Below are 1,139 nucleotides of genomic sequence, written 5' to 3' on the forward strand. Positions count from 1 at the left end.
TGAAGTAAATCATCCGGTACCGGAATTTCGTCCGGTATCGGCCCGATACCGATACCCAGTATCGGATCGGCGCATCTCCAGCAACTACTTGTAGCAGGATAGTCCTGGGCTTGTAAGCCAATCGTGGCATATTAGTCGGACTATATAAGATGGGTTATGGCCCTCTGCACGCTCTCTCTCTTCTACTGAGGCCAATGACACGCCCCTTCCGGTCGCTTCACCTCCGGTTCGTCGCGGCTTCAAGCGTTCGCGGGAAACGAGCTGGTTGATCGCTCCGTGAATTCATTCAGATTGCTGCTGGTAGGCTTGTCTCTCCATTATAGCTTGCTTAGGATAGAATGCTACATGTATGCTGAACTGCACACTGTGATTATGGGACACTGCGGCAGTCTGAGCGCTCCTGACGCGCTCCCCTGTAGGTATGTAGCTCATGGTTGCTAACCACGCTAGCTTTTGTGTGTGTTTTTAAACAAGTTTTCCTTTTGCGTTTTGCAGCGTTGGCTGTACTGGAGAGTCAGTGCAGCTCCGTGCCTCTGCTCACCACGCTGCTGCTTTGCTTCCTTCTCTTTGCTTCGTTCTGCTTTGCTGGACTCTGCTTTGCTTTGCTTTGCTTTGACTTTGCCTCGCTGCTGTTTCACCGCGCTGCGTTCCTCACTGTAGAGGTGAGGAGTCGTTGCCCGGCTGGCCGCTGCTCTACTCCTAAAAGCAGCTGGATTGTTTCGGTGTGGGTTGATTTCACCGTTTCATGGTCGAGCCTCAGAGGCTGTCTTTTAATTATACCCACAGTGTGGGTGCCCAGTGTGATTGTTTCATTCATTTTGCTTTATTTTCTTCTGTTTATCCTTATGGTATATTTCTGTTAAATATTTAGTTGGGAGGATTCTTTATCAATTTTCAGTTTTGTGATTGTTTAGTTTTGGGGACTGTTTCTTTTGTTTTTGTTTGTTTTTGTCAATTTTGAACCTGAATGTCCAAATTCTTTCGTATTTTCAGTTGTGCATTTCTTGAGTTGCAAATATATTCTTTTCTTTTGAATTTGTTCAAAGTTTCTTTTGAATTTGTTTGTATAATTTGTTGTTTGTATAGTTTACTTGTTTTGTTTCTTTTTGTTTAGTAAACTGAGTATTCCCCATTAATCC

The sequence above is a fragment of the Stegastes partitus genome, unplaced genomic scaffold, assembly GCF_000690725.1.
Source record: "Stegastes partitus isolate 25-593 unplaced genomic scaffold, Stegastes_partitus-1.0.2 Scaffold1319, whole genome shotgun sequence".
Taxonomy (NCBI): Eukaryota; Metazoa; Chordata; class Actinopteri; family Pomacentridae; genus Stegastes; species Stegastes partitus.